We start from the raw sequence: 27,708 nt of genomic DNA, 5'->3' as shown, positions 1-27,708 counted from the left end.
CCCTCTCACCAACTCCCATCAATGGCATATGATACCTCGATCTCTCACCAACAGTCATTACCTCCATGCATCCCCTCGCTCTCTCACCAACTCCCATCACTGGTGTGCATCCCCTCACCATCTCACCAACTCCCATCAATGTCATGTGATACCTTGACCTCTCACCAACAGTCATTACTGCCATGCATCCCCTCGCTCTCTCACCAACTCCCATCACTGGTGTGCATCCCCTTGCCATCTCACCAACTCCCATCAATGTCATGTGATACCTCGACCTCTCACCAACAGTCATTACTGCCATGCATCCCCTCGCTCTCTCACCAACTCCCATTACTGGTGTGTATCCCCTCGCCCTCTCACCAACTCCCATCACTGGTGTGCATTGGGTGGGATTCATAGAAAATCACAAGGGAGCACCCCACATGCAGATAATGGATGCCCAAGTTCTGCGCCTTTCAAAGACATCCCAGGTTTATGCATCTGTTAAGCAGCCTTGTAACGCACCTAACAAATGCCCAAGTTCTGTGCCTTTCAAAAATGTCCCGGACTTGTGCATCCATTAAGGGCCCTTGTGATGCATCTAACAGATGCCCAAGTCCGACACCTTTCAAAGACTTCCAAGACAGAACACCCAGGCCCCACATCCAGTTGAAGCCCTTGTAACAGATGCCCAAATATTGGGCGTCCATTTAGTCCCGTGATGCACATCATATGTACATCCAAGTAGCCGACAGTTGGGTGTTTCTTTGTGCACATGATCTTGCATGCCCATCCTGTGTGGCCATTCCCAGATGTCCATTCTGTGTGGAGCCTTTTCCTGATGAGAAAATGCCTAGAGGGTGCCTGCTCAATTTTTCAGACAGCGATGTACGTCTGCTGGCCAACTTAATCGTCGACGAGAGGCATCTTGTTTTTTCACCCTGGGTGTTGGCAAAACCAAGAACGGGCAGATGCTGATTGGCTGGTACTCAATTCCCAGGCTTCCTTTCCACAGGAGGTAAATTGAGTTGGGGGTAATCATTAAAATGGGGTATAAAAGCAAGATTGTTTGTATTAACAATTTTTAGTGCCTTCGTACAATTCTTTTCACTCCAGATACAAATAGCTAATAATATGCAAATATCTCTGGATTTGAAAACAGGCAGGGACCGTTCAATTTCTATGGGAGGGTGGTAGGCGTTGCAGGCCAAGCACATTTTGTTTGCTTTGTAATTTTTTTTTTTTATTATTGCACCCACCAGGTAGCGACATTAAAGAAGAGGGACTAGAAGATAAGGAGAGAGGAAAGGGAGTAGCTCCAGGCCCTCTATGCCTGGCGTGGGCAGCTGGATGGTGGTGTGGTCAAATAAACTTGATCGTGGAAGGAATGCTGACCCAAAGAAGATGGTCATGAAGGCAGGAATACAGGAAATGACCAGACTATTCATCGCTGATTTCCGATTAATTGGACTGTGTAGGCGGGTGAGGGTGTGAGCATCACAGTGCGGCAATTATCAGTTTACTACAAATTCGGTTTCTGTCTATCTATTGTATACAAATGCTAAATCTTGAAAACTATCTATTTCCAGATTTCACTACCCCTGCCCCTCCAGGAAATGTTATCAATGTTTTGGGATTTCTCATTTCAGACACCTGTAGCACTGATGAGGAGGAGGGTAATGGGCAAGTGACCCCACCACTGCCACCACCACATCCACTTTCAGGGGAACCTCAGGTGGTGGGCGAAGATGGACCACTGCCGCCACCACCACCTCCACTGCCAGCAGCATTGACTGTGCCCCCCCCCCCCCGGTCCTTCCCTCGGGTTCCCGGAGGCCGAGAAGGTCGACGTCATCGATGGCGATGAAGTGTTCTTCAGTGAAGCACCATCAGTGCTTCAGCATTTAAGGAAGGGCCCTGGGAGGAAGAAATGCCTTCTTCCATTGGGGCATGGTTGGATGCAGCATTTCTTCTGCTGGTATGGTTGAACCTCAGCATGGACTTAGTGGAAAGGCCACTGGGGTATATGGAGGCCAACATGGTGGAGCTTGTGCATGGCCAGAGGCAGATGATTGAGCTGCTCTCAGTTTTGTCTGGAGCTCCATCGCTCATGGCCATGGCTCAGCAATGACCAAGCCAGCCACCATCCCTGGCGGTGAAATGTTTGACTCCTTTTCAATTGTGTGAAAAAGTAAATAACTAAAAAATAAAGACCAAAAACAAACCAAAAAACTGGAGCCTCTGAAGGCCACCCTTGCCCACTACCCATCCCTCCCACCCAGAAAAATGCCAGGACAAGGGTCTCCTCAGCCCACACATCCAGTCCAGTGGGTATCCATTGGCAAGGCCTAATTCCAGGCCAAAGTCTTGACCTTGCAGAGACCTAGCACATGGTACGTCACCATGACCTTGGCCTCAGCTTGTGCACAGCAGATGTCTAAACCTCTCATAAATAAGAGATGTAACTCATTGCTTACACACAACAAAAATATTTTATTAGGCAAACACATGAAACTCATGGGTGTTTCCCTGACCTCAAGGTACTGGCTACATCCTAGATGGCACTGATACATTCGCCCATCAGACCGGCCACAGTAGACACTGCCACAGCGTTCTCCCAACACATTTCTAGTAGTACTGAATGTACTGATCAACAGCAACAGACTCATTGTACTGCTCCTGAAATGATATCAGGTTGACCACCAAGTCTGCGCCCAGCCCATCAAGAGCAATGAGGGGCGGCCATCTCCTCTTCCAATTCCGCTGGGACTGTTGTTGTCTTTGATACCTGCGTTTCTGGAACTACCTCCGCCAGTGTACGTGTTAACGGTTACTCAGGCTGTTTCTCATTGACAAGCAGGCTTTCTGGGTGGGGGAACGCTTGGGTTGCCATCGGAAAAGTGAATTCTGGTGTGGGAGGAGACTGTGTCTCTCCTTCCACTTCATCTTCAACATTGTGTGAGTCCATGTTGTTGACTATTTGAGCTGTGGAAAAGGATAGCAAAACACAAGTGCCAGGTTGTTATTTACGTCTTGACTGTTAACCACTCAAGCGCCCAAAAGAGAAACATCAAATGCAAACATTGTAGCCTATTCAAAAACCATAACTTCTCTCTGACCTGTGTCACACCTATTGAGTGTATCTACCCCAGACACTACTTCTGGGTACAAAATGCACATGATGGGAGTCAAAACATGAGTGCATGCTGGAGCACCTCCAGTCCTGTGATGTGTCACCTTGATTTTGATGGCTTTCTCTTTAACCTCCCTGCATGTGTCACATCAGTGGAGCTGGATTTGTTTAACATCTCTTTTCTTAACCACCAGGAAGCGGACATAAGAACATAAAAACATAAAAAATTGCCATGCTGGGTCACACCAAGGGTCCATCAAGCCAAACCAGGCCACAAGAACCTGGCAAGTACCCAAACATCAAGAAGACCCCATGCTACTGATACAATTAATAGCAGTGGCTATTCCCTAAGTCAACTTGATTAATAGCAGTTAATGGACTTCTCCTCCAAGAACTTACCCAATCCTTTTTTAAACCCAGGTATTGGGCGGAATTCTCCCACAACTCCCACATTGCCGCTGCCACAGGTACGTCACCCTTTTCCATCGTCTACGGGAAACAAACATGACCACCGCTACCCATACCATTGTTGGTGCCTTCTCCTGCTGCGTAAGCCATTGCCGATGCCCTCAAGGCACTTTGGAACCACTGTCATTCAGTCAACCTTCATATCTAGACTCGACTACTGTAATTCCCTCCTCCTTGGCCTCCCCTACACTACCATCAGACCCCTACAAATGCTGCAGAATGCGGCAGCAAGAATCATCGCCCATGCACGCAAATCAGACCACCCCTATCCTTAAAGACCTACACTGGCTCCCCGTTCCCTCCCGTATCCTCCACAAAACACTGACCATCATTCACAAATCCATCTGTTCACATAACTCTAACTGGCTAGGCGAACCTTTCACTCTCGCTCAATCTAGCCGTCCCACTCGAACCAATCGTTTGGGTATGCTCCAAATACCCTCCCTCAAAAAAGCACACCTTTCCTCAACAAGAGACAGAGCCTTGTCTATTGCGGGCCCCACCTGTTGGAACAAACTACCTCCAAACCTCCGTCTTGAGCCCTGCCCCAAAAATTTCAAAAAAAAATTAAAGACCTGGCTATTTAAACAGGCATACCCAGAATAGGACCCACTCCAGCCTCTCTCTCTCTCAACCCCCCCCCCCCCCCCTTTCTGCTTTGACTCGGATATGATCACCTTGCCTTGCCTTGTCTACCTATTTGTAACTCACTCTCAGTTTACTATTTAACTATTTAATTACCTTGCATTTGTTGTTGACCTCATTGTTATGCCTTAGTTGTTAACTTTAACCTCTCTCTGCCTCACCCCCTAGTTATCTTCCCTCCCTGTCCCAGTTCCCCCCTACCCTGTTCGATGTAATTTCTATCTTTTGTTTGATGTAAACCGATATGATGTTCACACGAATACCGGTATAGAAATGCTGTTAAATTAATTAATTAATTAATTAATTAATTAATTTGGAATCAGACGAATCCTCGCTTACGCCAAGCCGCTTCCCGGGCCAAGAGATCTGCTGACAGCCATCGACGCTCAGCTCCTGAGTTCTTTCCTGGCCATAAAGTCTGGTTAAGCACAAGTTATATTCGACTCAAGATACCTTCTCAGAGGTTTGCACCAAGGTATATTGGTCGTTTTCCAATCATTCATTGTGTCGGACCAGTAACTTAACAACTCCGACTGTTGCCTACATTGGGAATCCACAATACGTTTCACGTATCACTCTTAAAACCCGTGGTCATATCCTGGCCTTCACGAAAGACTCCTGCACTTCCTCCACTGGTCGCGGAGACCGACACAATTTATAAGGTCCACGAAGTCCTTGATGTCCACCATAGGGGCCGCTGGTGGGAATACCTCCTTTCCGGGAGGGTTACTGCCCTGAAGAAAATTCGTGGGAGCCAACCTGTAACATCCTGGATAAGAGACTCCTCCTCCAGTTTCATCGTGCCCATCCCAGCAAACACAGACCTCCAAGGGGGGGGGGGGGCGCAGAGGGGGGTACTGTTACGTGCGCCGGCCGCAGCAGACCCACGGCTCGGCCCCCTCACCTCTCTCTAAGCAATCCAGTGCTTGGTCCCTCATCTCTGGCAGCTGCAGGACACCGGCTCTGTCCTCGGGCCACCCCTGGTGCCTCCGGCTCTGCTACTGCTCCTGGTGCTCGTGGAGAGACGCCATTCAGACCAGTGCTGCGCCCCTCCCTAGGTACATGCGCACACACAGCCAGACCTTAAGTAGGGCCCGCAGCGGAATGATGATGTCAGCGGAGCTCTGGTATATAAACCTGGGCTCCGCTCTCTCAAATTGCCTGTGCAACAGGTCCCCTCGCTAGTCGAGTGCTTGTTGCTTCTATTGTTCCTGATCCCAAGTGCTTTTGTTCTTGTTTCCTTGTTCCTGACTTCCTGTTCCTTCATTGATCCTTCGGATTGCTAACCTGGTTCGACCTCTGCATCACCTGACTACTCTGTTGCCTCTCTCCAACCCCAGACCTCTGTATCACCTGACCACGCCATTGCTTCTCTCTAGCCCTGGACTTCTGATTCGTCTGACTATCCTTGACTCTCTCCTCGTCCAGCCCTCAGCCTTGCTTGCCACTGCTTCCAGCCAGCCGCCAGCACTGAACCCAGCTTGCCTAAAGACTCCTCTTCAGCCTTTGTCCTGGATGTGGTTCATTCGGGCTTCGGCCTGCTCATGCTCGGGCACCCTCTGTCAGACTGTGTTCCTATTGGCGCCCAGGTCTCCGGGACTCCGCCTTGTCCAATGCAGACTGTTATCTATCCTAGTTGCTGCCTCTGGGCTGACCTTGATCCACCCATATACGACGACCAAGGGAGGCCACCTAAGTCCAGCCGGTCCCGGCACCCAATGGCTCAACCTGTGGGGAACGAGGGCTGGTATTGGTGAAGCACCAGCCGGCCTCCATCCGTCAGCCCTCTCTGCCTGTTCATGGTGGGGACCCATAGGATCCCTCTTACGGGTAGCATCAACCCCACCTCAGCCCAAGGGTCCACCTCCAGTGCAACAGATAAGTTCTTGGAGGAGAAGTCCATTAACTGCTATTAATCAAGTTTACTTAGGCAATTGAAATTAGTGGAATCTGAACAATTTATAAATGGAAGAATCATAGGTAATATAAAAAAGAAGAAACATAGGTAAAATAAAATAAACACAATGAACAAGTTGTGCACATAGGAAAAAGACCTCATAAGTCCACTATAGGCCCTTAGATAATGATCACCTTGGCCCCCCACCTGTCCAGTCGAGGCCCTAGTGTTTTACATAAAGGACACACAAGTCCTGGATGTCCATTTAGGGCAATGCTGCAATATGATGAATGCACATTTGAACGACCAAGTAGCCGAGAGCTAGGTGTTCCTCTTGTGCGCATGATCGTGCTCACCAGTCCAGCACGGCCACACCCAGACGTCTAGTTTGTGCAGGACCTAAGCAAACAAAAAATGCTGCGGGGTGGATACCCAAATTTTCTGACAGCGATGTGAGACTCCTGGCACACCTAATAAGAACATAAGAACATAAGAAATTGCCATGCTGGGTCAGACCAAGGGTCCATCAAGCCCAGCATCCTGTTTCCAACAGAGGCCAAACCAGGCCACAAGAACCTGGCAATTACCCAAACATTAAGAAGATCCCATGCTACTGATGCAATTAATAGCAGTGACTATTCCCTAAGTAAACTTGATTAATAGCCGTTAATGGACTTCTCCAAGAACTTATCCAAACCTTTTTTGAACCCAGCTACACTAACTGCACTAACCACATCCTCTGGCAACAAATTCCAGAGCTTTATTGTGCGTTGAGTGAAAAAGAATTTTCTCCAATTAGTCTTAAATGTGCTACTTGCTAACTTTATGGAAAGCCCCCTAGTCCTTCTATTATTCGAAAGTGTAAATAACCGAGCCACATCTACTCGTTCAAGACCTCTCATGATCTTTAAAGACCTCTATCATATCCCCCCTCAGCCGTCTCTTCTCCAAGCTGAACACCGACATTTTTTCAGGGCCAGGAGGCTAAAATAGGAGAGTGTAGTTGTGGCCTGGAGGCAGCTGAGGGCCACCTTTAATGCCCAGGCCTCCTTTCCACAGGAGGTAAGTACTGAAGATCATTAAAATAAGGTATAGAAGCACATGAAACATTGTGTGCACTTTTCTAGCCCACAATTGTGGACATTATGGTGTCATTTTTTTCACTTCAGATACAAACAGCAAATAAGATACTAATGTATCTGGTATGGTATTTCCATGCGAGAGTATAAGGTACGATTCCGCAAAACGTACGCGCATTTCTGAATGCAAAACTCATTCCTGCCTAGAGCGAGAGATCTTCTCGTTGGAACAAGAGGCCCAAATGCAGGCTACAAGGTTGCGTTCCAGTAAATGCACCTTGCTGCATCTGCCCCTGGAAGTGGAGGAGGCAAAATATTGTTTGGGGTTCGGGGACGAGTATTGCAGCATTATTTACTTACTTATCGAGATATATTTTTTTTTTTTTTACTTTTCCCTGACAAATGGAAGCATTGAAGAAGAGGGCCCTCGAGCTCTGCAGAGAGGAGCAGGAATGGCTGCAGGCCCTCCGTGCACAGCGAGGAGAAGGGGAAGGTGAGTGGAGTTAAAGTCAAAACGTTGAGTGCTGACCCAAAGGAGGTGGGCATGAAAGAAGGAATGCAGGAAATTCGAGAAAGGGTCGTTGCTGCTTGCTGTGTAGTAAGCTTGGACTGTTTGCCTTGTGCAGCGAGTTTCGGTGGGATAGACATTATGTTGGTCTCAATCTGCTGTGGACAACTGATGCATTTTGAGAACCACCTCCCTCTGGCCCTGCCATTTTGTTTTTTTGCACACGATATTGTATCAGCCCCTTTTCTGTGCATGTTTGCATATTAAGGATGATTTGCTCATTTTTCTCAAACTTATGTAAATGATCCACATCCTTCAATGATCTCTTCTTAAGGTGCTCTCACCTGAGGGATCCTAACACAGCACAGCACAGCACACAGTCACTTACTATACTTTGGATTACGGTATTGTAAACATTTACAAACTCTGCTAATTTGAAACTGTAATCAAATTGACAATTAATTTTCAGGTGTACTTTTTTTCTTATTAATAAAACAAAACTTTTTTGAAAGACGTGGATCGATGATTAAATATGACCCGTAGCGGTTAAAACATAATCTAACTTGCTTGTATACCGTGGGTGTTATGATGGTCCCATACATAAACTAAATTATATGAAATACAGCACATAGAAGAAAAAATTTTTGCTTACAACGTATTGATGTGAGGTAATTGAAGTCTCCCATTATTACCGCACTACCAATTTGGTTAGCTTCCCTAATTTCTCTTAGCATTTCACTGTCCGCCTCACCATCTTGACCAGGTGGACGGTAGTATACCCCTATCACTATAGTCTTCCCTGACACACAAGGGATTTCTACCCATAAAGATTCAATTGTGCATTTAGTCTCATGCAGGATGTTTATCCTGTTGGACTCTAGGCCATCCCGGACATAAAGTACTACTCCGCCTCCCAGGTGCTCCTCTCTGTCATTACGATATAATTTGTACCCCGGTATAGCTCTGTCCCATTGGTTATCCTCCTTCCACCATGTCTCTGAGATGCCAATTAAGTCTATGTCATCATTTACTGCTATACATTCTAATTCTCCCATCTTACTTCTTAGACTTCTGGCATTAGCATACAAACATTTCAAAGTTTGTTTTTTGTTTGTATTTTTATTCTGCTTTTTAATTGATAGGGATAAGTTAGAATTTTTCTAGCTCAGGTGAGTTTTTAGTTACAGGCACTTGGACTACTTTTCTAATTATTGGAACCTCACTGTCTGGATGCCCTAATTCTAATGCATCATTAGTATCCTTTGAAGATACCTCTCTCCGAACCATGCGCTGCTGAGCGACTGTCAGCTTTCCCCTGTTCTAGTTTAAAAGCTGCTCTATCTCCTTTTTAAAGGTTAGCGCTAGCAGTCTGGTTCCACCCTGGTTAAGATGGAGCCCATCCCTTCGGAAGAGACTCCCCCCTTCCCCAAAAGGTTCCCCAGTTCCTAACAAAACTGAATCCCTCTTCCTTGCACCATCGTCTCATCCACGCATTGAGACTCCAGAGCTCTGCCTGCCTCTGGTGACCTGCGCGTGGAACAGGGAGCATTTCAGAGAATGCTACCCTGGAGGTTCTGGATTTAAGCTTTCTACCTGAGCCTAAATTTGGCTTCCAGAACCTCCCTCCCACATTTTCCTATGTCGTTGGTGCCCACGTGTACCACGACAGCCGGCTCTTCCCCAGCACTGTCTAAAATCCTATCTAGGTGGCGCATGAGGTCCGCCACCTTCGCACCAGGGAGGCATGTTATCTCCGTTATTAACTATATTTTATGATTAAGAGATCTTTAGTATGTAACATTTATATAATCTTTTAACAATTTTATTTTATTAATACGATTATTATTTCTGTTTATGCTTGTACTAACGTATGTCTTTTAAAAAACATTGTAAACCGTTGTGACGGCACATCTGAACGACGGCATAGAAAACGTGTCAGATAAATAAATAAATAAATTGTCACTGAAGATGATGTTGGTGCGTGCACACCCTTAGCTGTGATGCGTTCTTCTTTCTTTAATCTTTTTCCTACTACCTATTTCTTTAAACAACTCAAAAAGAGAAGCTAACTTCCTTTACCGTCAGTCTTCCACAAACTATTATACGCAGGTTATCGTGGGTGTTTGTCCTCATCGGCTTTTTGGAACCTGTGAGGTACATTTTAAAAAAGAGCGCGCGCACGTATCTTATAAAATCCGGGGTCGACGCGCGCAAGGGGGTGCACATTTGTGCAACTTGCGCGCGCCGAGCCCTGCGCGCGCTACCCGTTCCCTCTGAAGCCGCTCCGAAATCGGAGTGGCCTCAGAGGGAACTTTCCTTCCACCCCCCGCACCTTTCCTTCCTTTCCCCTACCTAACCCACCCTCCCGGCCCTATCTAAACCCCCACCACCACCACCTAAAAGTTACTACTGCGTCCGAGCAGTAGAAACTTACGTGCGCCGGCTGTCTTCTGGCGCGGCAGGCCCCGACACAGGCCGCTGTGTCGGGGCACTCGGCCACGCCCCCGGACCGCCCACACGCCCCCGAACACACCCCCAAACCGACGTCACGCCCCCTCTCTGCAAGCCCCGGGACTTACGCGCGTTCCGGGGCTTGTATGCGCCGCCGAGCCTATGCAAAATAGGCTCGGCACACGCAGGGGGGTTTTATAAGGGTTACGCGCGTACCTTATGCGCGTAACCCTTTTAAAATCCGACAATGTGTCTAACAAATGCTCAGAATAAACAATAATTAATGTAACCCTAACTACAGAGAAAGAAAAGTGAAGTGTTATAACTGACTATTCTCATTCACTCCCAAATGAGCACTGTTTGCATCATTAACTGCCTTCTGTAGCATAAACGTCTGGGCCAGGTAATATTCTATTTCAGAGACCTCTTACAGGTCCTGCTGACGATGAGCATATACTTTCTCCCTTCTCATGAGAGTGACAAACAGTCAACATCAATGACGGAACGTAGCTCGGTGTTCTTGGTATTATTTTGTAGGGATGTGAATCGTTTTAGGACGATTAAAATTATCGTCCGATAATTTTAATATCGTCTTAAACCGTTATGGAACACAATACAATAGAGATTCTAACGATTTATCGTTATAAATCGTTAGAATCGTGAGCCGGCACACTAAAACCCCCTAAAACCCACCCCCGACCCTTTAAATTAAATCCCCCACCCTCCCGAACCCCCCCCCCAATGACTTAAATAACCTGCGGGTCCAGCGGCGGTCCGGAACGGGCTCCTGCTACTGAATCTTGTTGTCTTCAGCCGGCGCCATTTTCCAAAATGGCGCCGAAAAATGGCGGCGGCCATAGACGAACACGATTGGACGGCAGGAGGTCCTTCCGGACCCCCGCTGGACTTTTGGCAAGTCTTGTGGGGGTCAGGAGGCCCCCCCCAAGCTGGCCAAAAGTTCCTGGTGGTCCAGCGGGGGTCAGGGAGCGATTTCCCGCCGCGAATCGTTTTCGTACGGAAAATGGCGCCGGCAGGAGATCGACTGCAGGAGGTCGTTCAGCGAGGGTTCCGGCGCCTCGCTGAACGACCTCCTGCAGTCGATCTCCTGCTGGCGCCATTTTCCGTACGAAAACGATTCGCGGCGGGAAATCGCTCCCTGACCCCCGCTGGACCTCCAGGAACTTTTGGCCAGCTTGGGGGGGGGCCTCCTGACCCCCACAAGACTTGCCAAAAGTCCAGCGGGGGTCCGGAAGGACCTCCTGCCGTCCAATCGTGTTTGTCTATGGCCGCCGCCATTTTTCGGCGCCATTTTGGAAAATGGCGCCGGCTGAAGACAACAAGATTCAGTAGCAGGAGCCCGTTCCGGACCGCTGCCGTTCCGGACCGCCGCTGGACCCGCAGGTTATTTAAGTCATTTGGGGGTGGGGGATTTAATTTAAAGGGTCGGGGGTGGGTTTTAGGGGGTTTTAATGTGCCGGTTTTGCGATTTTACGTTTTTTTGATTTTTCACGATTTTTCACGATTTTTCACGATATTTTACCCCCCCAAACGGCAACAATACGATTCCCTCCCCCTCCCAGCCGAAATCGATCGTTAAGACGATCGAGGACACGATTCACATCCCTATTATTTTGTTTCTATTTTTTACCAATTATCGTCACTCCAGCTTGTAATCACAGTCACTCCATACCTTGCTAAATCTGTCTCTAGTCACTGCTGTTGCGCCCATCGGTCGCAGATGGCTGCGACCTCTGATGCTCACCTCTCTTTTCCCTGCACCAGCGATGCTCAGAGGCATGGCGGCCTCAGCCTGCAAACGCCACCTTCCCCGGCGTCCACTTTAGCAAGTGTCGGTCTGCATTTCCCCAATTCTGCGTCTAATCTGCAGGCGGTCTAGAATTTTTCTGCACTTTTATATACTTTTATTGTCTTAAATCCAAATGGTACTTTGATCTAAGCTAATGGCAATACACTGACCGGTTTACCTGTTGTTAGGAAAGCCGTAACTATGTATTCCCTGCATACGGTTTTGGAACTTTCCTGGTCACTCTGGCAGCCTTATTTTGGGATATCTTGACCAGTCCACTGGTTTTAGGGGTGACTGGATGATACCAATGATTTTAACATATCAATTTTATCTTTGTTGTGGACATCCAGAAACATTCTTCTCATTATTAAATACATTATCCCGTCCTAATAAAATGTATACATGTTGTTTTCTGTCTTAAAAGTCATTTTACAGCTGTCAATAAATGTTTATTATTCTTGTGTAAAATGTTTAAATTCCATTTTCCAAATTCCACCTTGACCGGGGTCTCTCCTGCTGCACATAATCAAAGTTCCCTGGGTTCTAGGAAATTTTAAGGAGTTTTATCTCCTAATTAGTGAGTTCCTTCAAATGGGTCTGGCAGCATTTTCAAAAGTTACCCCAGAGGTCAGTACGTAGGGTTCTTCAGGGGGTTAGGGTATCCTGTCCTGGCCATCCATGCCATTTTGGCCAAATTTCCATTAATTTTCTATATATAATTTTTTTTTATTAGATGCCCCCCACCCCCTCAGAGCAACAGGTGCCCTGCTGATGTCATTGCTGACAACCCTGGCCATCCTAGCTCCAACGTCTGGGCTTCCCTAAGGCCCCGGCGCTAATCTCTCCATTTTATTTTTTTTTTTTTATTTGTGGCAGCAATGAACAAAAATCGGGCACTCACCCAATCGCAGCAAACTCGGAGGTGTCGATGATGTCAGCGAGCCCATCAGACTGTCAGCGCGCAGGCCCTTAAGATCGGAATCGGGCCCCCTCAGAAAGTGATATCGAGAGGAGGAGGACACCACCGGCAGTGGCAACGATTACTGACACCGCACCGCTGCCAGCCAAACAATCCTTCTGCACGTTTCCCCTCCCCATCGGCTTCAGCAGCAGCGGCAGGAAGGAAAGGAAACAGGCCCCCCCCCCCCCCGGGTTGGGCCCTGGCAGTGCTCCGACGCCGCGGTTATGACTCCGACCGGCCCCTCCCAAATCACGGCGGCTCCAACACAGCCGATAGTCCCTCTCTCGTTTATTTTTTTTTTTTTTTCACGACTGACCTCAAGAACGGTATTGACCCTGAGAGGCACGGTTTCCTCTAGCAACCTAGACCTACAGCCTCCGGAACTGGCTCCCTTGCTTTCTCTCTGTGTTCCAGGTATTTATTAATTTATTTTGTTAGGGTAGGGGTGGGTTCTTATTCCCAATTACATTTCCCTCCACTAAAAGCGAATGTTGTCCCCAACATTCCGTATATCTATCTTTACATTCACGCCACAATCACACTCATACCCTATCCAGTCAAGGTAAGATGGAAAGCAGGCTAGCTAATGTTAAACATACTTACATGTAGCTTATCGCAGTACATTTTCCTATAACCAGTGTTCTCCCTTATTCAAGAGCACGTGTAGGTGGAGACAGATTCATTGAGAAAACTTTACAAATCATCTCTCTCACTTACCAGCTTGGCTTTCCCCTGCTAACATGGGGATATGAAGTAACCAACCTCTATCATTCTTTTCATACATCACAAAATCTTTCTAATAAGATGGTAATTTTCCCCTATTCATTTGAATGGGACTTTGTATAATTTCATTTCTGATTCCATCTTCATTACTATTCTCTGCATTTCCTTAGTCTTCTACCTGAAAAGACTCTTCTACCTCTGCATTCTCCAAAATGTTGGCTTCAGGAGACTCTCAGATGAACTCAACCCTTCGTAACTTAGGGTTTTCTTCAATTTCGTATTCTCTTTAGCCCCATTTTTTTAGGACACCTTTTGAATAGGAACGAGTATCTGAAATATATTATCCTACTACTCTAGTCCACTTTTTATCACTTTTTCTCTCCTAACTAAATTTCCATACCAAATATAACCTGCGTGATTTCTGGTTTATTTTAATTTTATCAACAATTCAAATTGTAGAGGTGTCTCCATTGTGGTTGTACACCTTTTTATTTTCCAGCTTCAGCTACTCTCTTACTACTGCCATGCCTAGATTCCCCAAAATAATCCAAACATTCCCTTCAGTAATCACATTTCCAGAACGCCTGTTGCATAACCTCTCAGAATATTTGCAGTTTTCTTCAACCTTGTCTGTTTTATTACTTTCTTTCTGGTTCTTTTGGATTAATTACGATGTGCTGGTGAAACACATCTTTTATGTAAACTGTATTCCAGGTATGGTACAGTTGTATTATGGCAGTTGAACCATATCTTTCTCTGAATAATCTCCTGTGGCAACTCTGCGGTCTGGTTGTTATAATCAGTTGTCCATGCCACTGTGACAATTTTTGATCCAATTTTCAATAAAAAAAGAGGAATGTAAGTAGCCATTTTTTCTTCATGACTTTCCTTTGAGAAAAAGCAATGCTATCTCTCTTATTTGGACTCTCACACTGATTCCACTGCTAATAGTTCTTGAAGATTCTAGCTGTCTTCCTCATTTTCTGTATGTATCTAGAGTCCTGTATGTAACAATTAGTGTTGTGACAACATGAGACCTGTGAGTGCTTGCCAAGTGTCAGAGTAGCTGCTTTTTGCTTGTTGTTATTAAGAACATAAGAAATTGCCATGCTGGGTCAGCCCAATGGTCCATCAAGTCCAGCATCCTGTTTCCAACAGAGGCCAAACCAGGCCACAAGAACCTGGCAATTACCAAAACACCAAGAAGATCCCATGCTACTGATGCAATTAATAGCAGTGGCTATTCCCTAAGTATAATTGATTAATAACCATTAATGGACTTCTCCTCCAAGAACTTATGATTGCCATCATCATCCTGTACTTTCTAGATGTATGTAGTGGGCGTTTGGGGTGGAATTCTGATATTTTCTCTGTGCTTCTGTTAATGGAGAATGGTCACATCAAATCACCTTTATTTTTCACTCGCTCTTCCTCACAAGCTCAAAGCGAAGTACAAAATAAGCAACATTCACAACACATGGGGCAATTTTCTGAAGGATTTATACGTGTAAATCAGCTTTTGAACATCATCCCGGAAGGGGCTGGCGAGCAGGGAAAATGCACACGCATAACTGAATCACTTTTCTACGCACTCACACGGTAGGCGTTCCGGGGAAAGAAACCGGGGCAGGGAAAGCATTTACACACATAGGAGGTAATCTTCAAAAGGCTTTACGCGAGTAAATGGACTTTTGAAAATTACTACGATATATAGGCTACTTTTACGCCCGTAAACTCCTTTGAGAATTTACCTCCTCACTTTCCAATTTCAAAAGTATGAGCGTAAACACAATCCGGGAATTTTCACATAAGAGTACAGGTACAAAATACTCGCAGACTTCAGCTCCCATCTGGACTGTTGAAAATTACCCTCACGATAAGTAAGGGAAACAACCACAGCAATAAAACAAATTGGGCAGTCAAGCAGAGATTAAACAATATAGGCATTTCACTAAAACACACAGGACAGACAGCCAGACAATTTAAAAACGTAACATAAACATTCACATCCTGCTACAACGAACAAACTACTCCTGCTACTACTTCTACTATTATTTATCACTTCTGTAGCACTACTTGACATAGGCAGTACTGTGCAAACACACAGACTCCATCTGCTCTAAGCAAATTTAGACAGACAAACAAATAACACATTAAAAACAAACAGATAACTATCTAAGCTAATAAAAGCACTTATCTGCAGACATTAATAGGAATGAGACTAACAAGAGAGGCATAAAGACAGACAGATTGGCCTAGTGCAGAAATACTGATAGCATAGCGCTATGAGAATCACAGCAGGCAGAAAGCAACAAGCCTCTGTTTCAACAGCTTATCCCTCCTGGATATAAAATCTGCCGTCAGGCCAGTCTAGGTGAAAGGGGTGAGGGGAACAGCAGTCATTCTGACACTCAGTGCCAGTACTAAAAATAGAAACAACGCTCTCTGAGGATAGGGAAAGACAATATGTGAACCTGGATCAAGGCTGCAGGCAGGGGGGAAAGCTTTCAAAGAACTTTGTGTGGCCCAATATATACACACATATAAAAGGCCGCACACAAGTCTGTTCATATTTTATAATCTGCATGGATTATAAAATATACATATATATTAAATAAAATATTTGTGCATATGTGAAATATTTCTGTAAATATTTGCATGTAAGTAAACTCATACACGCATACATTTTCGCTAAATTGGAAACATAAACGTATGTTTTTCCATGTGTGCATACATTTCCGGTTCCTCTTGGACAGGCTCATTTCAAGATGGCCCCTCCACTCCCCAACCCCTGGCAAGACAGCTTTATTTCACCTCCAGGGACATGGGTATGCTGGTGTCCCTGGTAAATCTGCAGCTCTAACACTAAATTTTCAAAAGGGAAACTTTGATAAAATGAGGAAAATAGAAAAAAACTGAAAGGTGCAGCTGCAAAGGTTAAAAGTGTTCAGCAGGCATGGACATTGTTTAAAAATACAATCCTAGAGGTGCAGTCCATATGTATTCCGCGCATTAAGAAAGGTGGAAGGAAGGCAAAACGATTACCATCATGGTTAAAAGGTGAGGTGAAAGAGGCTATTTTAGCCAAAGAAACATCCTTAAAAAATTGGAAGAAGGATCCATCTGAAGAAAATAGGATAAAACATAAGCATTGTCAAGGTAAGTGTAAAACATTGATAAGACAGGCGAAGAGAGAATTTGAAATGAAGTTGGCCATAGAGGCAAAAACTCAGAATAAAAACGTTTTTAAATATATCCGAAGCAAGAAACCTGTGAGGGAGACAGTTGGACCATTAGATGACTGAGGGGTTAAAGGGGCTCTTTGGGAAGATAAGGCCATTGCAAAAAGACTAAATGAATTCTTTGCGTCCGTGTTTACTAATGAGGATGTTGGGGAGATACCAGTTCCGGAGATGGTTTTCAAGAGTGATGAGTCAGACAAACTGAATGAAATCACTGTGAACCTGGAAGATGTAGTAGGCCAGATTGACAAACTGAAGAGTAGCAAATCACCTGGACCGGATGGTATGCATCCTAGGGTTCTGAAGGAACTAAAAAATGAAATTTCTGATCTATTAGTTAAAATTTGTAACCTATCATTAAAATCATCCATTGTACCTGAAGTCTGGAGGGTGGCCAATGTAACCCTAATATTTAAAAAAGGCTCCAGGGGCGATCCGGGTAACTATAGACCAATGAGCCTAACTTCAGTGCCGGGAAAAATAGTGGAAACTATTCTCAAGATCAAAATCGTAGAGCATATAGAAAGACATGATTTAATGGAACACAGTCAACACGGATTTACCCAAGGAAGTCTTGCCTAACAAATCTGCTTCATTTTTTTGGTTAATAAACATGTGGATAAAGGTGAACTGGTAGATATAGTGTATTTGGATTTTCAGAAGGCGTTTGACAAAGTCCCTCATGAGAGGCTTCTACGAAAACTAAAAAGTCATGGGATAGGAGGTGATGTCCTTTCGTGGATTACAAACTGGTTAAAAGGTGGATGGTTACTAATACGGTACATTTTTTGTTTTTGACTTCCGTATTTATTCATGTTTTTTCTGTGCTAATGTTATGTATCAATGTTTTGCATTGACTGATAATAAACTCTTTAAATACAAAAAAAAAAAAAAGACAGGAAACAGAGAGTAGGATTAAATGGTCAATTTTCTCAGTGGAAAAGAGTAAACAGTGGAGTGCCTCAGGGATCTGTACTTGGACCGGAGCTTTTCAATATATATATAAATGATCTGGAAAGGAATACGACGAATGAGGTTATCAAATTTGCGGATGATACAAAATTATTCATAGTTAAATCACAAGCAGACTGTGATACATTACAGGAGGACCTTGCAAGACTGGAAGATTGGGCATCCAAATGGCAGATGAAATTTAATGTGGACAAGTGCAAGGTGTTGCATATAGGGAAAAATAACCCTTGCTGTAGTTACACGATGTTAGGTTCCATATTAGGAGCTACCACCCAGGAAAAAGATCTAGGTATCATAGTGGATAATACTTTAAAATCGTTGGCTCAGTGTGCTGCAGCAGTCAAAAAAGCAAACAGAATGTTAGGAATTATTAGGAAGGGAATGGTGAATAAAACGGAAAATGTCATAATGCCTCTGTATCGCTCCATGGTGAGACTGCATCTTGAATACTGTGTACAATTCTGGTCGCCACATCTCAAAAAAGATATAGTTGCAATGGAGAAGGTACAGAGAAGGGCTACCAAAATGATAAGGGGAATGGAACAGCTCCCCTATGAGGAAAGGCTGAAGAGGTTAGGGCTGTTCAGCTTGGAGAAGAGACGGCTGAGGGGGGATATGATAGAGGTGTTTAAGATCATGAGAGGTCTTGAATGAGTAGATGTGACTCGATTATTTACACTTTCAAATAATCGGACTGGGGGGCATTCCATGAAGTTAGCAAATAACACATTTAAGACTAATCGTAGAAAATTCTTTTTCACTCAATGCACAATAAAGCTCTGGAATTTGCTGCCAGAGGATGTGAGTGCAGTTAGTGTAGCTGGGTTCAAAAAAGGTTTGGATAAGTTCTTGAAGGAGAAGTCCATTAACTGCTATTAATCAAGGGAATAGCCACTGCTATTAATTGCATCAGTAGCATGGGATCTTCTTAGTGTTTGGGTAATTGCCAGGTTCTTATGGCCTGGATTGGCCTCTGTTGGAAACAGGATGCTGGGCTTGATGGACCCTTGGTCTGACCCAGCATGCAAATTTCTTATATTCTTATGTTCTTAAGAAAAGATTTATTTATTTCATTTGAGGTCAATATTCAAAAGCCATTTAGACCAGGATTCATCATTCTGTGCGGAATGATGAACCCTGTGCTACAAGGGGGCAGGGGGGGGGTGGTGAAGCAGGGGGTGATCGGGCAATAGCCCTGGCCAGCAGGCGGGTTGGGACTTTTGTGGTGGGGGGGTTGGAATTGGGTTTTGAGTTTTAGTTTCTTGATCTTCAGTTAGTTAATTAATATCCTTGGATGGGATTCATCCAAGGATATTGAGGGAGCTCAGAGATGTTCTGGCGGGTCCGCTGTGTGACCTGTTCAATAGATCCCTAGAAACGGGAGTGGTGCCGAGAGACTGGAGAAGAGCGGTGGTGGTCCCGCTTCACAAGAGTGGGAACAGGGAGGAGGCTGGCAACTACAGGCCGGTTAGCCTCACTTTGGTGGTGGGAAAAGTAATGGAGTCTCTGCTGAAAGAGAGAATAGTTAACTATCTACAGTCCGGAGAATTGATGGACCAGAGGCAACATGGATTCACCAGGGGAAGATCCTGTCAGACAAATCTGATTGACTTTTTTGACTGGGTAACCAAGGAATTGGACCAAGGAAGAGCGCTCGATGTCATATACTTGGATTTCAGCAAAGCTTTTGATACGGTTCCGCACAGGAGACTGGTGAATAAAACGAGAAGCTTGGGAGTGAGTGACAAGGTGGTGACCTGGATTGCAAATTGGTTGACGGACAGAAGACAATGTGTGATGGTAAACGGAACCTTCTCTGAAGAGAGAGCGGTTTTAAGTGGTGTACCGCAAGGATCGGTGTTGGGACCGGTCCTGTTCAATATCTTTGTGAGCGACATTGCGGACGGGATAGAAGGTAAGGTTTGTCTTTTTGCGGATGACACTAAGATCTGCAACAGAGTGGACACGCCGGAAGGAGTGGAGAGAATGAGACGGGATCTAAGGAAACTGGAAGAGTGGTCGAAGATATGGCAGCTGAGATTCAATGCCAAGAAGTGCAAAGTCATGCATATGGGGAGCGGAAATCCGAATGAACTGTATTCGATGGGGGGGGAAAGGCTGACGTGCACGGAGCAGGAGAGGGACCTTGGGGTGATAGTGTCTAATGATATGAAGTCTGCGAAACAATGCGACAAGGCGATAGCAAAAGCCAGAAGAATGCTGGGCTGCATAGAGAGAGGAATATCGAGTAAGAAAAGGGAAGTGATTATTCCCTTGTACAGGTCCTTGGTGAGGCCTCACCTGGAGTACTGTGTTCAGTTCTGGAGACCGTATCTACAAAAAGACAAAGACAAGATGGAAGCGGTACAGAGAAGGGCGACCAGGAAGGTGGAGGATCTTCATCGCATGACGTACGAGGAGAGATTGAAGAATCTAAATATGTACACCCTGGAGGAAAGGAGGAGCAGAGGTGATATGATACAGACTTTCAGATACTTGAAAGGTTTTAATGATCCAAAGGCAACGACAAACCTTTACCATAAGAAAAAAATCAGCAGAACCAGGGGTCACGATTTGAAGCTCCAGGGAGGAAGATTCAGAACCAATGTCAGGAAGTATTTCTTCACGGAGAGGGTGGTGGATGCCTGGAATGCCCTTCCGGAGGAAGTGGTGAAGACCAGAACTGTGAAGGACTTCAAAGGGGCGTGGGATAAACACTGTGGATCCATAAAGTCAAGAGGCCGCCAATGAAGAGTGGGTGACTCGCCAGAATGATGGCTACTGCCTGGAGACAATACCCTTAGTCAATAAACATACACATGGTTACTGTGACTCCAACATCACTCTAAGATTCAACAGCAAGAGGAAATGTGGAAAAAAGGATTTGCACTCACAATGACGGGAGTAGCTGGCTTGTTACGGCGGTTACTACCCCAAACCAAATATCCAGATTACTACCTCCACCTTCCTCTATTCCTGATGCCTTTCAACTAGCTTGATCACTCCATTCTTATACTTCACTTTCAATGCATATCCAGCATAGTTCTCTGCTTCAACAGCAGGGGAAAAGAAAAACTGTTACTTCACACATCCAGCAGAGCTCTCTGCTTAAACGGCAGGGGAGAAGAAAAAAGGGTTCGCACTCACAAAGCGGGGAGTAGCTGGCTTGTTACGGCGGTTACTACCCCAAACCAAATGTACCTGATACTTCACTCTCGACGCATATCCAGCATGGCTCTCTACTTCAACGGCATCGGAGAAAGACTGATACATCACGAATTTCCAGCATAGCTCTCTGCTTCAACGGCAGGGGAAAAGAAAAACTGATACTTCACGCATATCCAGCATAACTTCAACGGCAGGGGAGAAGAAAAAAGGATTCACACTCACAAAGCGGGGAGTAGCTGGCTTGTCACGGCGGTTACTACCCCAAACCAAATGTGCCTGATACTTCACTTTCGATGCATATCCAGCATAGCTCTCTGCTTCAACGGCAGGGGAGAAGAAAAAACTGATACCTCACGCATATCCAGCATAGCTCCCTGCTTCAACGGCAGGGGAGAAGATAAACAACCAATAAGGGCTGTATAACATAATCTGGGTAAAAACAAATAAGCATGGGTGTAGCTTGCTTATTGCGGCGGTTACTACTCCTACTACCTCTAACTAATCAAGCTAGATATTTCACTTGGATGCAGCTCCTCCACCGCTCTCTACATTAATGGCGGGGGTGGAAGGGAATTAGAACCAAGAGCTAAGAGAAACAGATAAGTATGGGAGAAGAAATGAGGGAAGCTTGCTGGGCAGACTGGATGGGCCATTTGGTCTTCTTCTGCCGTCATTTCTATGTTTCTATGTTTCTATGTTTCTATCAGTGAGGCAGCTAAGTGTCTCCTCCAGTAGGTTCATTCTGACTGTGACTTATAAGATTTGGCAATCAATCTCATGTTTTCTGATTAATGCCCCTAAGGCCATAAAAATCATAGGAACAGGGATAGAAATTGTTAGCGGCCAAGGATGAGTGGAGAATTCAGCTAACCTAACAGTCACTGTTTCGGTTATCTCACAGCCTTCTGTGCAGCCTTCCCTCTACCGGAGGGTCCTCAATGAGCTTCACCTACAGCCTTGCCAAGGACCTCCTCAAGGTTCACACCACACCCAAGCTCCACTGCCATATAAATAAATCATTTAAATAAATACACACACGCATGTGTACATAAGACCGAGTCCAGAAATTGATAAAAGATCTTGAAAGAAAGCGATGTGGCCACATTTCACCATCTATGCCTGCATCTGTTAAAGAGGAATATATAGCAATTTGGAAATAATGAAATTGCTATAATACTCCTTTGTCATAGTACATGCAATATGGTGTGGACTCTATGATCTCCCAATGCAGGTATAGACACCAAAACATGGCCACGTTGGGTTCTCAAAAGTGTTTCGCAATTTCTGGAACTGGTCTTATGTATATATGCTTGTGGGTTCATTTTATTATTTATTTGTGATTGTGTGTTTATTGTATAAATTGTTGTAATACATATATTTTTAATGATTATTATGTTTAACTTTGTTTTAATAAACTTTTCAATTATTTATTTTTGCTTATTAATTTGTTTCCATATATTACATATTATATAATATTTTTTAAAGTCACTTGGAGCCTGATTTTAAAAACGTATTTACATGCTTAAAATTAGGGTTTTACGTGTGTAAATGCACTTTACCCGCTTACTCTCCCATGGATAAGATTCCTTTCATCGGTGAGGAATTTATTAAATAATAATAAATAGTACAAGAAGGGACCATCTCTGGATTACCTGATCAGCCAATTTGAAGCAGGGTCAAAGCTGCAAGTTGGACACAGTGAACTAAGTATTGCAGCTCATTCTGTTGGTTCTGTTGGAAAGAGACCCTCAAGGTATGTGGGAGGACCTCAGTCTAGACTGAGGAAGAGCAGAGCACTTTCAGTGTTACCATTTATTTGTTCGGCAAGATTCTCGTTAATCATCAGTAAAACCAAACAGGCTCATTTTAAAATGAGCACACGTGCACCCATACATGCAGCACGTGAGCAGAGGTAAGCTGAAATTTTAAGTCATGCTCACACTTGTGCACGAATGATTTAAAATATGCCTGCTGTGCATAAGTTTGTTCCTAATTTTAAGAGGTTCCTCGATCAAACCTACTTCGCCTGTCTTCCATAGGAATTTTCCGGCTCTAACGCACATATGTAAGTGGATTTTAAATACATGCTCACATGAGGGACATTCCTAGTTTTTCCAGTTTGTCCACCAGTTTGCCCAGTCAATATCAAGTTCTTCCAGACCCCTCTGGTTCTTCGTCCTGCATGCCTCCCCGGTTGACCCCTCACCCTATCCTGTAAGCTCTAAAATGCGTGATCTACATACTTGCTCCTCATCAAGAGCAGCGGTAATGTCACACGGCTAAAAAGCCTAAGGGGCAGATTTTATAAATTCGCTCACATGCGTACTTTTGTTCGTGCACCAGGCGCGAACAAGAGTACGCAGGATTTCAATAGATACGCGCATAGCCGCACGTATCCATTAAAATCTGGGGTCGGCACGTGCAAGGCTGTCCAAAATTGGCAGCCTGCACGCGCCGAGCCGCGCAGCCTGCCTCCGTTCCCTCCGAGGCTGCTCCGAAATCAGAGCGGCCTCGGAGGGAACTTTCCTTTGTCCTCCCCCCACCTTCCCCTCCCTTCCCCTACTTAACCCACCCCCCCGCCCCCGGCCCTATCTAAACCTCCCCCCTACCTTTGTTGTACAAGTTACGCCTGCTCGAAGCAGGCGTAACTTGCACGCGTTGGGCCGGCCGCCGGCGCGTCAAAGTCTGGTCCGGAGGCCATGGCCATGCCCATGGAACGCCCCCGATGATGCGCCTGCCGCAACACCCCCCCGACACGCCCCCCATGACGTGCTAGCCGCGACACGCCCCAGACACGCCCCCCCAGAAAGCCCCAGGACTTACGCACGTCCCAGGGCTTATGCGCGCCACCGAGCCTACTGAACATAGGCTCGGCGCGCGCAGAGAGGGTTTGGGTCAGGTTTTCAGGGGGGTACACGCGTATTTTACGCTCGTACCCCTTTGAAAATGTGGCTCAGTGCGCGCTGTGGCCTCTGGTTTTAAAATACACGCGTAAGTGTCGGCCCTGCCCTGGAATGCCCAGGCCCCGCCCCTTTTCCGCTTCCTTGTTTTTGGCACGTGCATCAGTACATACGCGTGCAAATTGTGGCTTCTAAAATTTGCGTTCTCGCAGGCGGCCCACATACTGGGCATCTTAGTGCCAGCAACACTTTTAAAACCGACCTCTTATCCTGAAAGAATTTTGGCGATTGGTTGCATTTGGATTTTGAAAGATTTAGATCTGGTTTGCTTGAGAAATCCCCCTGGCCTAGCATGGATAACACTGAGGGGTTTAAAGCATTGGAAATTCAGAATTAGTAGAGTGTTTTGGGATTCCCTAATGAGTCTATTGTAATGAAACAAGTGAGCTTTAAATGCTAATTTTGCCTTTATCTGTACAAGAATCCCCCCACCATTGACTGATCTTCCTCTCCTTATAATTGAAGTGTAAATCAGCCAATCATTGTGCTCTCCCACGTGATTCGCTATTACAATCTTTCGCTTCTTTTTGTTACAGAGCAGGCGTTTTGGAATTACACTGTGCAAATTTTGCCCACAATTAGGAATTACATTCTTCTTCCTTTCTTGGTCACTGTTTCAAGCCTCGATCACACTTATTATTGAGTAGATTTTTAAAGGGGTTCTACATGGAAAAATAGTGTATACGCACCTAAGCAGCATGAATCCACATATCTGCTGTTTTATAAACCTTGTAAGTGCATGCATATTTTTGGTTTTGTGCACACATTTTATTGGCGCAAATAAAGGGACAGCCTAGGATTGTTCCAGGGCAGGGTCAAAAAGTACACAAGGAAATTGCGATTTTATAAGAGATATATATATATATGTATAAATTATCAAACTTATTTGTACAATTTTATACTTGCTGATTGACTAGCGCAAGTGAAATTGGACGTGTCTGTTGTCTTCAGTTTTTGGGTGGGAGATCTGGATGAAGTGAGACAGGGTCTAGGTGAACTGGAGATGCACTGGGTCAACTGGCGGAGGTCTCAGCAAATTGGTGATTTCAAGTACGCACACAGGTAAGTATTTTCAAAATGGTATACGACGTGCATACTTTATAAAATACCTGCTTCTGTGTATAAATCGGAGATTTACACACGCACCTTGTATTTTTTGGCCGTTATAATATACAAGCATATGGTTATAAAATAAGTAGGGAGTGTAAGCACGTTCTTGCTCTGGAAATATTTGTGCTTACTGAAGCATACTCACATACTTTCAGAGCAGAACCACGTAGTATTTTATAAACACCGCACTTCCCATTGCACAGCTTATATAATACTAGCTTAAATCTTCGTGTATCCACTTAAGTGTGCAAATGCAGTACCGCAAACAGATTTGAACGTTAAGCTTCCTCTGAATCTGACACTTTCTCCTGTTTGTTCCGAATTATCCTTTCTTGACTCCTGCAAAATACCTTTTAGAACACTCCAAATACTTCCTGACTATCCCCTTCTATTAGGATTTACTGTCATTTGAAAATGACAAGGAAACAACACATTTTTTTGTTTTGTGCTTTGAATTGGAAATAAGACAAAAAAATTAAATGTCACTTTGTTTCTTTGCTGTTTTAGTATGTGCTAACTAGTTTACCACATAGATTTGATACCTGCTAAACATACCTGGGAACTCTCGGATTTGGCCCGGAGACTCCGGAATTCTAAAAGAATTACCGGGTCTCCGGGCCAATACTGGAAATCTCCGGGTGCTGCAGCAAAACCAATCTGCTTGGACCCGGAAAGAAGAAAGGATCGTCATTGCTCTCGCGCGGCTGAAAAAGGAGGAACTCGACAGTGATTTCTACCATCTCCGGACCTTTTTAACTCTTAACTTCGCTTCCTCGTGACACCACCTGCTCCTGCACAGCCTGCTTCCTGTATCCAGCCACTTGCCCGCCCCATCCTGTTTGCCTTGGCCAATCGACATTGCGATTTCCTGCCCGTGCATCAATCGAGGAATAAGAAACAGGCTGCGTCCACTTCCACAGCACAGGAGGAGAAGGAAGAAGCAGCTGCTGCTCCAGGAGCCCGAGTTAGAGTCTGCTATTGCTAGTGTGTTTTGAAAGGCAGGGGGAGAGAGAATGAATGAGCATGTCTGAGAAAGTGAGTGAGCGTGTATTTGTGTAGGAAAAAGAGATCTGAGAGTGTATGTAGGTGAGTAGGAGAGAGCTGAGTGCAAGTAAGCATGGGTGTGAAAGTGAGTGGGCATGTGTGTATGGAAGAGGGAGAGACATGAGTGAGTGAGTGTGTATTTGTGAAGGAAGAAGAGATCTGAGAGTGTATGTAGGTGAGTAGGAGAGCTGAGTGCGAGTGAGCATGGGTGTGAAAGTGAGTGGGCATGTGTGTATGGAGGGAGAGATGTGAGTGAGTGAGTGTGTATTTATGTAGGAAGAAGAGATCTGAGAGTGTATGTAGGTGAGTAGGAGAGAGCTGAGTGCAAGTAAGCATGGGTGTGAAAGTGAGTGGGCATGTGTGAATGGAAGAGGGAGCGACGTGAGTGAGTGAGTGTGTGTGTTGGTGGGAGAATGGCAGAATGAAAGGTGTAAATGGACATGTGAGAATGTGAGAGAATGAGCAGTGAAAGTAAGTGTGAACATGTAAGAGTGTTTATGAGAGCAAATTTGTGAGCATCCGGTCCCACTGTGCAGTTGCCCTCCCCCCCACTAATCCATGCTAATCTCAGGGTGACTGGAAGTCAGAAGTTCCCAGGTTTGCTGCTAAAGCCATTGGAGGAATAGCCTAATAGTTAGGACAGTGGGTTATACTAGAAATGCCAGGCTTCAAATCCCACTGCCACACCTTGCGCCCTTGGGTAAGTCACTTTACTCTCTGTTGCTTCAGGTACAAACTTACAGGTAGATTTTAAATAGGCCCCGTGCATAAAATCCGGCCTTTACACGCGTGGCCGGGCCTAGCACACGCCCAGCCTATTTTCAAAAAGGCCCGGCCACGCGCGTAAAGGGCCGGTACGCGCATAAGTGCCAGCCTTCCTGCAAGGGGCGGGATGGGGGGACGTGGAAGGGCGGGGTGGGGGCGCGGGCCGGGACAGAGCCATTGATCACTGTCCCTGAGCCTCGCGCGCCAGCCGTCTGCCAGCGCGGCCCTGAAGTAAGTCGGAAGACCAAAAAAAAAAGGTAGGATTTAGGGGTTAGGGAAGTTCCCTTGGACTGGGAGGGAACTGGGGAAGGCCGGGATGCATCGCCGCGCGACATTTGCTGAAGTCTAACCACCCTTGCGCGCGCCGCTCTCACATACGCACGTGGATTACGAAATCTGGCTCGCATATGCGCGCGGCCTGACGATTTTATAACACGCGCGCACTGAATATAATCTGCTTTAAAGTGCTAATATGTGGAACATAAACCAAATAAATAAATGCAAAAATAAAACAAAAGTGTTTTCACTTCTCACAGCCTACAATATTCAGTGAAGAAGTATGTGGTGTTCTGCGGAAATCCAGTCACATTGCGGCTTTTATAGCAAGGACCAGACATTGGATGCAGTCCCTGAAAAAACATTTTCTTTTCCAAGACAGAAAACCATTCTTGTCCACATCTTTCAACAACTAATTCATCAAGAATGAAATTTTAATTTATGTCGGTAGTACAATTAGTTGCCTGTAAGGCTTGAAAAGGAAAGGTATTAATGAGGAGGAGCCAGGTCAAAGTTTATG

This window comes from Rhinatrema bivittatum, chromosome 3 (genome assembly GCF_901001135.1).
Source record: "Rhinatrema bivittatum chromosome 3, aRhiBiv1.1, whole genome shotgun sequence".
Classification (NCBI taxonomy): Eukaryota; Metazoa; Chordata; class Amphibia; order Gymnophiona; family Rhinatrematidae; genus Rhinatrema; species Rhinatrema bivittatum.
This window is presented reverse-complemented; position numbering follows the sequence as displayed.